Genomic DNA, 14983 nt, shown 5'->3' with positions numbered 1-14983 from the left:
GACATTGTGGAGTATATATTTTATCAATTCAACTTTTATTTTTATTTTCATCTTTTTAATTATCAATAAATTTATCGTATGTACTATTATAGAGTATCCATAATTGGCTCCAGGTATTAGGTGTGCCCAACCAAATATTATCATCTAACCTTTAGCCAACTAAAAGGCAATATAAACTAGACAGCCTAAAGATACACCAGATACATTACCAGATTAGGCTCCTTTCACATTAGCGTTCGCTGGTCCGCTCGTGAGCTCCGTTTGAAGGAGCTCACGAGCGGACCCGAACGCAGCCGTCCAGCCCTGATGCAGTCTGAATGGAGCGGATCCGCTCAGACTGCATCAGTCTGGCAGTGTTCAGCCTCCGCTCCGCTCGCCTCCGCACGGACAGGCGGACAGCTGAACGCTGCTTGCAGCGTTCGGGTGTCCGCCTGGCCGTGCGGAGGCGTGCGGATCCGTGCGGATCCGTCCAGACTTACAATGTAAGTCAATGGGGACGGATCCGTTTGAAGATGCCACAATGTGGCTCAATCTTCAAGCGGATCCGTCCCCCATTGACTTTACATTGAAAAGCTTTTTTTTTGCCATTTTAATGCAGACGGATCCGTTCTGAACGGAGCTTCCGTCTGCATTATTATGAGCGGATCCGTTCAGAACGGATCCGCCCGAACGCTAGTGTGAAAGTAGCCTTAGTAGTGTTATAGTGTAAAATTCACTAGGCTGACCAGAAGTCTATATTGAGTATCTTTGACAATCACTTACCTGAACGTTTCTAGAGCAGTAATAATTTGTTACCCAAGTGGGAGCAACATGCCCAAGACAAATTTTCTCAGTACAAATGTCTATTTTGTATTTTCTTTGTATATCATGTGTTTTAATACAGCATTTGATACTGATTGAGGAATGACACAATTTCATATAATTATTTAGCTTTTCAGCCTTAAAGGGGTTTCCTGGGATATTTTTATTGATAACCTATCCTTCCTTCATGGTTTACCTGCTCACTGTCAGCATGCAGCCTTCTCTTCATCTAGCTGATCGGCAGCAGTGCCAGGTGTCGGACCCCCCTCCCGATCTGATATTGATGACCTATCCTGAGCATAGGTCATCAATAAAAAAAATCTTGGAAAAACCCTTTAAGGCCCTATTACTCTGAGTGATTTTCATCCCAGTTAATGGGAAAACGCATCCATAGGAACTCCCAGTAATCAATAGAGCTGATTGAAGAAGGAATGACTGCAATAGCAAAAGTTCCTCCCCCATATACTTTACATCGGTTTGTGTAATATGCTGATGCAAATGAACGCTGATCAACCCGCATTTATCTTAACCAAACATTGGGCAATTCGCGGTCCGCAGCACGGGCACGGGCAGCACACGTTCGTGTGCAAGAGGCCTTATACTTTCTCTCCATCCACGCCTGATTTTGGCTTCCAAACCTGCATCAAAAAACCTGACCCAAATAGTTCCAACATGCTCCACAGTGCCAAACAGCAGAGTTTACTCAGGTTGGTCCAAACGGGGCGTGCAATCTAATGTCCCCATTTCAGGCACACACAAACACTAGGGCAGATTTCATGGGAAGCCAAATAATTGATCAGTACGTATTTAATGCGTTGAAAGAAACCGTACTGCTCAGAGTAAACCCACACACATAGAAGACATACATACTCCATGTAGATTCTCAAAGTACATGTAGATGGGTCCGCAGGCAGGAGTTTCACTCACAGGAAGATTCTATGGAGAGTCCACGATATCACCAGTGCATCTCCTATATCAATCCCGATACCGACCAGCAAAAAATGTTCTGTCCTTCGGGAGAAACAGAACATAGTGCAATACCCAGGGTGTTTAATATTCAGTAAGATTTATTGTACTTACAAACATCCATTGGTAAAAAGCGTATATAGATGCCCGACCCGGGTTTCGCCTTAGCTTCATCTGGGGCATTACAAACGAATCAGCCGAAGCTGTGTTTTTATCCCTCCCAACTCTGATGTCATATCCGGTTTCCCGAATCAGGATTCATATATAATCGTATAAATTCATATCGATAAAACACTTGATTATTTAAAATGTTTTATCGATATAAATAATCGAGTGTTTTAGGAGAGAAAAAAAATTTGCTGGTCGGTATCGGGATTGATATTGGAGATGCACTGGTGATATCGTGGAATCTCCATAGAATCTTCCTGTCAGTGAAACTCCTGCCTGTGGAAGCCTAGCGCGGACCCATCTACATGTACTTTGGTTGCCTTTCTGGAGAAGGGACTTACTCCTTTTTTTGAGACTGCTGCTTTAACCGCTCCTGATATCGCACAGAAACTTTCTTTGTGTCCATGTAGATGCTGCCCTTGGTCAGATTTGAATCCAGGTCCTCAATGCTGCAGCCTAACTACTAACTGTATCATATGCAATTACCACTCAAGGTTTAGTAAGTGTTGCTTCTTATCTGCCTTTGAATCCCTAATAGAGCTGGATAGGTTAAAGGGTTTGGAATTTATATCAAGGCTAAATTGGTAAGTGATAATTAGCTAAAACAATGTGAACTAGCAAACGCAAAGTTCATATAATTCATTCAGTGCACACAACACTAATGCGCAGACAGAGATGACATGAAGAATTGCCACCGATCCTCATTACTGATAATTAGGCGGCATCTGCCTCTCAGTTCATCTACGCTTATCTGAACATCAGGCAATGATCAATATCTCTTCTTCTCTCTCATTGTGCTACTGACTGACAATATATCTCAATATACTACGTGCCAATCCTACATTTACATTATGTTGTATTTGTGTTAATACCAATAACAATTCTACAATATCTTTTCCTATCCTGCATTGTGCCGTTCCACTGTTAATCCTCCGAGAAACTGATGAATAAATTGACAGATGGATGTTGCCAGTTAGCTAGTCTGACTGAAGTCCCTACCTGGAAGTGTAAAAAATAAATAAAAAGTTTAATTATTAAAGCTGATTAGTGAAGGTGCGGGGTACATTAGGAGCTAAATAAAAGGTTAGGCTATGGTCACATCACGTTTTTGCCATCCGTTTTTACTTATATGTTGGGGGGGGGGGGATAAAAAAGTGCTGCACCCTATGTTTATCTATCCTGCAGCGTCCAGTAGAAAAAACGTATAGGTTAACATATACATTTTTCTTTCAAACTCTATGATGAAGGATGCCACTGTATGTATACATGGAACGGATGGAAAAAATGGGACATGAACTCGGCCTTACCCTTTAAGTTTTATTTATTTTATGATAGGTGTAAATCAGAGGATTAATTACTGCAGCAGAACTGTCCACACTGGTCAATGTGACCCCTGGGACAGATCTTCTGCAGGTCCACAGCATTAGATCTCTGTCTCACAGCTCAACTTCTCCCTTTGTTATTAACAGGGAGCAGAGCTGAGCAATTTTAGTCATGTCCCATCCTTCACTCGAGGTCGTCTATCTGGAGCATCCAGCACATGCCACAGGTGCCATGTGAAAGAATATATATGCAACTACAGTGAGCAGAGCTGAGGCTCCTGTCTGACCCTAACAGCTCCGAGTACAGTCACCCTGCTGCAGCAAACAGCCCATCCTCCTGTCAGCTCCTCTCTCCTCAGCTCTATCATGCAGAGCGCTTCTGCTTCCTTCTGCCCTCTCACACAGCCTAGGAATAGTGAAGGCAGTGCTGGGGGTTAACAAGCAAACAGAAGGGCAGGAAGACCCAGAGGAGGGTCAGCATGTGGGACATCACTGCTGATAAAAGTAGATGCAGGGCTGGTACTTTACCGTGGTGCTACTAGCTGTGGGAGCAAACTTCCACCAAAGACATCACAGAGGGGCGGGCACATCAGGCAGTGAGCTGCTTCCTGATTGGAGGAATCGGCTGCTCACTCTCCCTCCTTCCAGCCTGCTGTTGTCAGCGCAGCACTAGTGCTGTGTATAATGCCAAATGAAAATCTAAAACTGTAATGGCACTGGGGCGTTTGGGGTGGTAATGGGCTCCTCATTAACACTGGGCCCAGGGCTGCAGACCCAAACGCCCCATTGCCAGTATTTATCTCTCTACTGTTAACTAATGCAGCGTGTATTCAGGTCGGAAAGGGGGTGGAGCCATGCAGCCTGGCCGGGCCCCCTAACCTCACGGGCCCCATGGCCAGTGCGTGGTCTGCCTATATTGACGGTACGCCACTGAGTGCAGGCATGAGATTGTCAAGGCCAGGCAAAATGTCCAACCTTGTCCATCAAGCGGCAGGGACAGCCCCTAGCAGGCGAAGAACTCTTGTTGATGAGACAATTTCGCTCATCGCTTAGGACCTCCTACACACTCTAAGACTGTCCATACAAAGCTGTTAGTGCCAGACTGTAGGGGCCCATCCCTGTGATTAGAGGTATGGTAACAGCCAGTTGTCTATATATTAAGAAATGTTCAGGACAGGTCATCAATATCTGATCGGTGATGGTCCCGACTGCCTGAACCTCTGCTGATCTGCTGTTTGAAGAGAATACAGCACTGCGTTCTCTTCAAATAGCTGATGGGGAGGGGTTCCAGCAGTCGGACCCTCACTGATCTGATATTGATGACCTGTCCTGAGGATAGGCCATCAATATAGGGAAAGCAGAAAACCCCTTTAACTAAAACAGACACGGAAGAAGTGGTGACAGGCTCACAAGGTGTATGTATGGTACTGCACATGGAAGGGTTTCAGTGCCAGCAGAAAAGACCCTGCACCTCACTGCTTCCACTGGCGCCTTAGATTGATTGTCAAAGTCATATGACGAACACAGAAACTACAGTAGGTAGAAGTTCTGCAGTCATCCGTAAAGTTACATAGGCCAATCTACAGATAGTTTATGTGCTGCATTGACTGCCATGATATGTTTCCTTAGGAAAGCCACAAAGTATCCCAACATATGTTGTCCTTTTGGTGCAAGGTTAAAATCCACTATATACCATATGATACTAAAATATTAACTAAAAAGTTTTAAGTTCATTTGAAACGTTTTCTATTCAATGATCATCTATATCCTATAGCACGGCTAAATACTGGGGCATATTGTGGAAACATGTGTCAGCAATAGCTACATATGATGGGATTTTATTTTAATTAATGCGCAGAAGGTATCATATTTAAAGCACGACTTAATTGCCAGAACTTGGCTTTGCCCCAATTGGGATGTTGCACTTTTTTTCTGAGAAAACAAATTATTTTAGAGCAATCTAGTCTTGGAATCCAGGCTGGTTACGGAATGCAGTCCTAGGTAGTAAGAAGTGGAGCAATGAACTAGTTTGATAGAGCTGCATGTATCACTGGTCGGAATGTAGTGTGTCATTTGCATCAGTGGTAATAATAATCATAGACAAGTATAAATCAATGAAATAGAAAACAAGGCTGATATACTTGCTGTTGGCGAGTTTTTGGGTTTCCTTGAACCTTATGGTTCTTATTTCTTTGTCTGATTTATTTAAAGGGAATGTGTCTATAGAAAAAATCTAGCTTTTATGTTGACATATTTTTATGTCATTTTAAATGTTCATGTCACTAGCTATACAGTATATATTTTTTAAATCCTATAAATCCAGTTTTTACACTGGCCACTAAGCCTAATAATAATTTCCACTGCCTAGTCTGTAAAGTCACTTTTCAACAGTCTTCTCATTATCATCCCAGGCACAACTACAATGAGAGATAACAACTACATGTATATAGATAACACAGGACCCACCATTTACAATAGGTGATGTTCTAGCTTATCTGTTCTTTCCCTGTACAATGCACAGAGCGTGCCTAGAAAACTGCCATACAAGTCAATGAGGTCCCCTTCTGTCCCTTGTGTCTATGGCCCATGGTGGCTGCTGTAAAGCACAAATCTAAATGCTGTTAACAGCTTAGGCAAGATGGATGTCCAAATAATAATCTATGGTAGAGAATTTTAAAACAAAAACATGCGCCCAAGGGCATATGTACCTTAGAGGAAACCAACTTTGCTGTTATGGGACCCATGATAAAGTGGGGCCCAGGTCAGGACAGCCCTTCCTCTTTTCCCAATGGGAGTTACGATATTGAACTAGTCTACCTTATCCCCAGGCAATAAGCCTTCACAGCCATAAGCATTGGGCTAACATGTATCCAGATGGTCAAATGTGGTGGCATGAAACGGCAAAGCAATGGACACTTCATGGACCTCTATTCACCACTTTTAACATCTCTTACCCATAACCATACCCATAAGGCTGGGGTTATATGGCGATCTTGTCTGCAACATGTCATGTGACCAAAGACTGGCAGACTGCCACCACTGAACGGAACGAGGTCACAGAATCCCAGAATCAGTGTTTGGACATTTTGATATTCTGGGGTTGCAGCAAGTCAGGCTACTTTCACACTTGTGGCAGAGTATGCCAACTGATGGCATTAGTAAGACTGATCACGATCCTGATTAGTCTTAAAAATGCCTGATCAGTCTTAAAAATGCATTGAAATGCCGGATCTGTCTTTCCGGTGTCATCCGGCAAAACAGAGCCAGCATTTATTCTTTTCACCTTTTTTGGTCTGAGCATGCGCAGACCTGAAGGACGGATACGGCATTCAGGTATTTTGAACGGCATTAATACATTCCTATGGAAAAAAATGCTGGATCCGGCATTCAGGCAGGTCTTCAGTTTTTTTCACTGGTGATAAAACCGTAGCATGCTGCGGTTTTATCTTTTGCCTGATCAGTCAAAATGACTGAACTGAAGACATCCTGATGCATCCTGAACGGATTACTCTCCATTCAGAATCCATGGGGATATGCATGATCAGTTCTTTTCCGGTATAGAGCCCCTAGGACGGAACTCCATGCCAGAAAAGAAAAACGCTAGTGTGAAAGTTCCCTTATTGTACTTTGGTCCGATTCAGTATAATGGATGCACTGTTACAAAATGATATTGGGTCCAGTGACCCAATATGACCCTGATCTCCATGTAGCCCCAGCCTAAAAACGTGGAATGGTAATTACTTGGTGTTCTTAAAGGTCCCACAAAAAATATTCTACAGTTTTCAAAACCAGCACCTGAATACTTTTGTAATTGTATGTAATTCAAAATTTAGAATAGCCACTGAGTTATTCAATAAAAATGTATCTGTATAGTGCCACCTGCTGTTTGTTTTTTTCTTATTTTTGACCTGCTCACTGAGAAGGCTGCACATGCTCAGTTTCATTATTTAGCTTTCTCCTGAGCTGTGATGGGTAGATCATGGACACGCCCCCTGAGCTGCAGCAGAAAAGACCCTCCCCTGAGCTGCCATCTTGATATAAATCTAGCAGAGCAATGAATGGGGAGATCTCTGGATCCATGGGAGGTAGAGGGCTGGTTCTAGCTGTATTAGAAAGAGACTGTCATATACTACATGATCTCTAATTTTTTACAATAGTCATAGGATAACCCTTTTTAAGTTCTATTGGTGGATCTTAAGCTTTATTTGTGTTGCCTCCCCCCCCCAGTAAAATGAAAACAAAATAACAGAAACAGACATATTTTTCTATTTAGTTTATGTGACTGAACAAAAAGGAAACTCAAATACGGTTCAGTATTTACCGAGATAAACTTTGTGGATGTGGGATGCATCAGGCGCAAAAGGTGACTACTGAGCCTTATTAATATGAAGAAATGATGTAGAAATGCAAGAATAACATTTAGTTTCGCACCTAATTGACTTGATAAATGATTCATTAGTTTTATATGAAAGATAATTGACATTACTGTCCACATTTTATACATAAGAAATGGACAGAGAGAAGGCCTTGATGTGCGGAAATTAAAATAACTTCCATTTATTCCGTTTGATAAAAATTCCCCTTTGAACCCGCCCTTATGCCCCGCACTCAGTAACCACAAAAGCAATCATGAAATCCCACACAATCCTAATGATGCAGAACCAGACAGGGCTGGTAGCGTACTCTTGTTTGTACATTTGTTATGCTACTTAGTTATTCTTATGAAGTTATTTCCCTTCCACATTGTCACCATGACACATAGTCATTCATTACTCTGCAAAGTGTACATGGCAGATTCCATTACAGCAGAGCAGGCTATAAAATACAGTGGATGACAGTTTCATATAAGGAGCAGACATCATATAAGGAATTGCATACTTAACAAGGTCTTAATATATTAGCAGATTCCCGTGGCTGAGTATTCCACCGTTATGTATGCAGCAGTACAGTATATATTCTGTCTATGGACTGGACTGACAGGATGTTATAAAACAGATCTGCTGGTAAGCTGAAAAATGTAAAATGTCTTCACCCATGCATATTACTGAAACATGTCTTATTGTCAATATCTAAAGGGAACAATTCCAGATATAAAAGTATACGTCATATCAAACATATTTTGCTAAAATGACTGAAAATCAATAAGTAAAAAATGTAAAAATCAAAGTCTGGATTCACCCCAAAAAATTTAGATCAGGTTTTTGTGTTTTTTGGTCATTTTAGGTTGCTATAATTGCAGCTATCAGAGGTTTTTGGCAGTCAGCAGAATATTAGGAAATAATCTATACACAATGGGTCGGATTTATCAATGATCCTGCGCCAGTTTTCCAGACCCAGTCTGACCTAATCATCTAGCAGCCATCACAATTTGCCCTTGGTATAGTCAGATTCTTACACTTTCTCATTTTTCCGCCTTCCAGCACATTAACTCTTCATTCATATATCTCACCCCCTGAGAGGTATCACTGTCACAAGATAATCATGGCTAATTCCCTTCAACTGTCAGTGATGTTTCTGTAATGGCCATATTAATTTTATCCAAATTTATAAATTATTCTACAATACTGCAGTTTTTGCACTGGCTACTAATCCTAATTGTAGGCTGAAAATTCCTGATCTGTAGGAAACGATTTTCAGCAGTCAGCTTATTATCATCACAGGCAGGACTACAATGACAGGTGGCTCCTCTGGGTAACGTAAGTTAATACCATTCACAATAGTTGATTTCACAACTTGTCTACCTCTTTCCCTCTACAATGACCTCTGCACAGGTTACAGTATATGACTATAAAACTCTCCATTAGAAGGCAATGAGTCCTCTCCTGCTATTGTGACTGTGGTCCATATGGTTTATGAAAAGCATCTCTCTCAATGCCGTTAATAGCAGCTTAGTCAAGATGACTGCCCCCATAATCAAGTGCAGAAGATGAAATAAAAATGTGCAATCAAAAAATGTATGTCTATAGAAGAGTGTAGGTCAACACCCCTAGACCTCACCCATTCCCTTAAAAGGGTTATCCAGCCCATAATATTGATGACCTATGCTGAGGATAGTTCATTAATATCTACTTAGCGGGGTCCGACACTAGGGAATCTCACGAATCGGCTGTGAGATAAGGAGGTGGCTCTTCATGCGAGCGCCGTTTCCTCGTCAATACACTACGCCTCGTTTCAGTGTAGCAGTGGCATAGCGTAATTACAAGTACTCGCTTCATTCACTTGAATGGAGTGGGTACTTGTATTACACCACACTTCTGAGATGAAGTGCGGTGTAATGAAGAGGAAGTGGTGCTCGCATGGAGCACCTCTTCAAATAGCTGATCGGAGAGGATTCCGAGTGTCAGACCCCCGCCGATCTGATATTGATGACCTATCCTGAGGATAGGTCATCAATATTATGCGCTGGATAACCCCTTTAAAACCTTTTCTACAGACCTCACAGCATGGCCAGACTCGCGATGCTAATCATACTTACCTGAGCCCCACTGCTGGGTTCCGGCACCGTTGCTGCCCCCCGGGGTCTACAGGTCCCGGGGATCCCTGTGTTAGCATCCAATTTGATGCCAGGTCTCATTAACGCTGCAGACAATGACCACAGGTCCGGCCACACTGTAGGGTCTTTACAAAAGGTACACAAAGGTGAATAACCCCTTTAAATGTAGCAGCCAAGATTAGAACAAATGTCTACTGGAAAGTTAAAGGGGTACTGCACTTTCATTTAACTGATGATCTATTCTCTGGATAGATCATCAGCTTCTGATCGGCGGGGGTCCGACACCCGGGACCCCCGCCGATCAGCTGTTTGAGAAGGCAGCAGCACTCCAGCAGCGCCGCGGCCTTCTCACTGTTTACCGCCGGGCCGCTCTGTTCACTTGAATGGAGCTTAGCCGCGCCCACGCTAGTTGATACTAGTCGTGACGTCAGTGGGCGGGCGGCCCGGCGGTAAGCTGTGAGAAGGCCGCGGCGCTGCTGCTGGAGCGCTGCTGCCTTCTCAAACAGCTGATCGGCGAGGGTCCCGGGTGTCGGACCCCCGCCGATCAGAAGCTGATGATCTATCCAGAGGATAGATCATCAGTTAAATGAAAGTGCAGAATCCCTTTAAGTTTCTTTGAGGAAAGTTCCATTTTGATGAAAAAGTTAATACTGGCAAACACAAAAGAGCTGTTTTATGTAACTCAGTAAAACTGTAACTACAGTATTTAGATGCCTATTTGTGATTTTGATGGATAGTGTAATTAGTTTCTTATGAGAATAAATTGCTACTGCTCTTCATGTCACTTTAGACTCGTGAATAGAAAAATGGTTGAAAAAAAAAAGGCTTGTAAATGAAAGAAGCATCATTACTGCTATTTGGCTTGGCAAAGGTTCCTTTTAAAATAATCCATGACTGCAGTGCTTTGAATAGGCTCCCTCCATTGTACAAACACATTTGGAGATGTATACACTTCCACATGCTGTAACTAGCCACATGGCGTTATATCTCAAGTGTTTGCTGACTCTAAATTAAGATCAGTGAAATTGGCTCCAAACCAATTTCCCAATTCCTAATTTTTTTGTTCGATCCAAATTTATCCACGGCGAATTCCATAAAAAACGGCTATTTCCTGGCTGCAGAGAGCCATTATAGTGGTGTAGAACACTGTGCCTTGCAGTAACACGCATAGGGAGTCTGCTTTCGTAGTGAAATAATACTGTGAGTCCGTGAGACACGCAGATGACAGGCGTCGCTCTTAGAATAACTGCACACTTCACTTATTTGGGCAGTCATGGGGCCAACACTGACAAAATAACTCAAGTGTGAACTCAGCCTTACAGGTCGATGTTAGCGCCAAGAAGAAGCGCACTCCTTTTACACCGTCGTCAGCAGATTCCACATAGATGTCTACAGAACCTGTTCTATTAAATGCTTATACAAGTAGAGCCCCCCTGACAGAGTGGAGACGGTGTCAGCAGTAAGTTTGTGTTGATGTCACTGATTATTTTGCCCTTCCTCTGATCCGTCAGAACAATAACCCACAAAAAACAGATCCTGTCTGTTGAGCATCTGCCTTCACTCGGTCAGCAATTGGTCAATAATCCATCAGTATTGCTAATGCCAAAAAAAACAGCCGCTAGCTAACACTGGGAGCTCGAGCCTCTGGAAGTGACCCCTGCTGCCACGGCCCCTTACTCTGCTGTGACCTCTGCCTGCGCCAGAAACATTTAGGCCTCTGCCCCCCCCCCCCCCCCCCCCCCCCCGTGCAGGGCCTGGCACTTCTCTGTCTGACATACTGTTAGATCAAATAAATAAAAAGGAAATTAAAACATCCCAAAAAAGTCAGCAATTTTCTCACTTCACCACACAACGGCTAATAAGCTCTTTCGTTTTTACACTAATACACACAAAAAAGGGCTTTAGAACATATAACTGCACCGCTGAACGGCAAATATATTTATCTTTTTCCACTAATACACGACAAAAAGGGCTGTCATTTTCGCACTTCACCACACAACGGCTAATAAGCCCTTTTTTCCCCACTAATACAAGCCAAAAATGCTTTAGAACATATAACTGGACCGCACAAGGGTTAACAAGATGTAGAAATATTTCCTTGTACTAACCCCTGTAAATGCCTGTATCACACAGCACTTGCACCCTAATAAGAACAGTTTGCTGGAATTACAGAGCTGTATAATGGCAATTTGGGTCCCCAGCCAGTGCAGTAAGGTGTAATAGGATTGTTCCTATTACCCAGGATGTAACCTCCCCTACTGAACCCTGTTCAACATAAATGCTGTGGAATGATCCCTCCCTATCCTTTCCCTACACCTTGAATGATCTTTCCCTGCACTTGTAAATTGTTCTTTTAGCACAATAAAGTCTTTCCTAGCACTGTCCCTAGCGCCTGCTGACGTCTCTCCCTGGAGAGTACACTGGAAAATGGATGAATCCAAGATGCCTGAGGCTATTTATAGGGCTGTGACCTCACAGGGCTGGCTGGCTGCTGATTTGCTGCATGCATGGCATTATGGGTGATCCCTCCTTCCCAGAGTTCCTTTCTCCATGTCCTCAAACATGCCGCAGCCATTTTAGGAAAAAATGCTATTCGTTACCACGAAGCTTGAAGAAATTCGGATTCGGTGCAAAACAAATTTTTCCTGAAATTCGGATCGAATTCCACTACGTCAGCTTCAATTCGCTCGTCTCTAGTTTCTATATATACCTCTCAGATGAATTATCCAAACTTGGGTTACCAGGTATTTGTAAATAAAATGATAGATATGCTCTTCAAAAGACTTCAAGGAACAATAAATGTAGGAAATACAAAAAAATATATAAAAAATCTTAGCAAATTTTTACACAATATCCTCCTCTTCTTTGATCCTGTTCTGTCCAACTGTGGGAAAGATAAATAATTCTTCTATATATGGCCCAAGAGCGCATCTGGGCCGCCCACTCGTCCTTGTCATGAATGTGTGTCTAATGGCTCTGTCTGGAATAGGGAACAAGAAACGTTAACCCTAACCCTCTTGATTGCAAGGGTTGCCTGACCCCCAAGCTAAAATCAATTAATGCCTGTAATGCATGTAACATAAAAAGGAAGCCAATCACCTATCCACCAATGCTCCGTTCCAGTGCTGAATGTCCCATTCCCGCAATTTCGGTCCCCTGAGGACTGGAAGTGTGACCCCCTGTCCATTGGCACATACACTGCTGAGGTTGTCCAAGTTATTTTTATTGATGACCTTTCCTCAGGATAGGTACCGTATTTTTCGCCCTATAAGACGCACCAAGGTTTTTGAGAAGGAAAATAAGAAAAAAATATTTTTAACCTTTTGGTGGGTTTTGAATTAGTGGTGGTCTGTGCATGACACTATTATGGGGGATCTGTGGATGACGCACTGTCATGTGGGGGGTCTGTGGATGGCACTGTTATGGGGATCTGTGGATGGCACTGTTATGGGGGATCTGTGGATGGCACTGTTATGGGGGATCTGTGGATGGCACTGTTATGGGGGATCTGTGGATGGTACTGCTATGGGGTGGGAGATCTGTGGATGGCATTGTTATGGGGTGGGGGATCTGTGGATGGAACTGTTATGGGGGGGATCTGTGGATGACACTGCTATGTCATCCACAGATCCCCCTCATAACAGTGTCCCCCAATACACTGGCCCTCTGCTCACCAAAGTATTTATAAACATGAATCCTTATCTTGTTATTAAGTTTAACTAAAGCGGTGCTCTCCCATGTTCCCCTGTATCCCCACAGCACGTACGAACAAGCTTCCATAGCAGACAGAGCGGACGGCAGCAGTAACGTCACTTACTGACGTTGCACGTCTGCTCCGCCTGCTTCATTCACAAAGTGTGAGGTGCAGGTGCGCAACTTCAGTAAGTGACGTTACTGCTGCCGTCCACTCTGCCTGCTATGAAAGTTTGTTCGTAAGTGCTGTACGGATACAGGGGATACAGGGGATACAGGGGAACAGGAGAGAGCGCAGTGTTAGTTAAACTTAATAACAGGATAAGGATTACCGTCTAGAAATACTTTGGTGAGCGGCGGGGCCTGGTGTAAGAGTACAGTGACTGCACCGGGCCCCGCCCCTAGTTCCGGACTCCAGCCCCTCCTCTCTCCCCGCTCATACATCACAGTCTGCAATGCTGCAGCGTCGCAGACTGCGATGTAAAATGGAAGCATTCGCCCCATAAGACGCAAGGGCATTTTCTCCCCACTTTTGGGGGGGGGGGGGTAAAGTGCGTCTTATGGGTCGAAAAATGCGGTACTCAATATCAGATCAGTGGGGGGGTTTGACTCCCTTCAACCAGCTGATAGGCAAGGGTGCCGGGTGTCGTACCCGCGCCAATCTGATATTGGTGACCTATTCTGAGGATAGGACGTCAATAAAAATAACTTGGACAACCCCTTTAATAGAATCTGTGATGAGGCCACTAATGGAGCTCCCAACACAAATATGAACATAGCCTTAGATCGGTGTACAAAAGGCAAGTCTTAATAAATCTCCCCAATGAGTCGGTTGCAGGAGAAAGGAATACGTGTAAGGATTTGAGCATTAATTTCTCTAATTGTTCTGCTAGATTTATATCAAGCTGGCAGCTCCCTTCTGCTGCAGCTTTCTCCCTATCACAGCTCAGGAGGCAGATGAAGGATGAAACTGAGCATGTGCGTCCACGTTGCTGAGTAAAATAGAGAAAAGAACAAACAGCAGGTGGGACGATACAGTTAGATTTTATTGAATAACTCAATGGTTATGCAATTACTAATTAACTATTCAGATCCAGGTGCTGGTTTGAAAGCTGCAGAATACTTTTTGTCAGACGACCCCATTGGTGGGGTTACATGGTTTAGAAAACTCATTTTCAAATTTCATATGGGGAATTCTGAGTTAATATTGAGGATTCCACATGGCTGACCCTCATTTATTGCCTTTGGATTTCATGGCTTGTTCATCGGTTTTAATAGGAGCCACATAGTGCTGATTTTCCCTGTTATGGCACTGCAGAGGAATTTTACAAATGATACCAGGAACCTAATCATTTAGGGTCTCAGTGATGATTGATCAGATTATTGTTGACCAACCATTCGAAAGAAAAAAAGGGACTGTTCAAAGTGTACAACCCTTATAACTAGATCCATCATCTACCTTTCTCCATTTGGAGAACCAGTAAGTGTGACTGAAAGGTTCAGACCGTAGAGGACGGAGGCTACATGCAGCTTTGCAAGG

This window comes from Bufo gargarizans, chromosome 9 (assembly GCF_014858855.1).
Source record: "Bufo gargarizans isolate SCDJY-AF-19 chromosome 9, ASM1485885v1, whole genome shotgun sequence".
NCBI lineage: Eukaryota > Metazoa > Chordata > Amphibia > Anura > Bufonidae > Bufo > Bufo gargarizans.
Note: the sequence above shows the minus strand (reverse complement) of the source record.